At 64.1% G+C, this 223-nt stretch overlaps 1 protein-coding gene across 1 annotated transcript in view; it reads right to left on the bottom strand.

Moving 5' to 3' along the window:
- LOC119594872 (proton channel OtopLc-like) overlaps positions 1 to 223 on the bottom strand; it is a 98349-nt gene that overhangs the window by 10989 nt on the left and 87137 nt on the right. The window lies entirely within an intron of this gene.

Below are 223 nucleotides of genomic sequence, written 5' to 3'. Positions count from 1 at the left end.
GGCCACGCCCCTCGGCCACGCTCCCGCCACGCACCCACGCACGCGCAGTGCTACCATCTCGGCGAAACAGCTCATCAATTCGCTGAGAAAGTTCGCACGCCTGGCAATCATGCTTTTCGTGGAAGCTTAGCATCTGACGGCTCAGTCGTGGCGGACGGTGGCGAGTAACTGTCTGACTGGTAGTCGTGCGGCGGTTCGGGCCAAGGGGGGGTGGGGTGCGTGG

The sequence above is a fragment of the Penaeus monodon genome, chromosome 34 (genome assembly GCF_015228065.2).
Source record: "Penaeus monodon isolate SGIC_2016 chromosome 34, NSTDA_Pmon_1, whole genome shotgun sequence".
NCBI lineage: Eukaryota > Metazoa > Arthropoda > Malacostraca > Decapoda > Penaeidae > Penaeus > Penaeus monodon.
The sequence above is the reverse complement of the archived record's forward strand: the minus strand, read 5'-3'. Positions and strand labels throughout refer to the sequence as shown.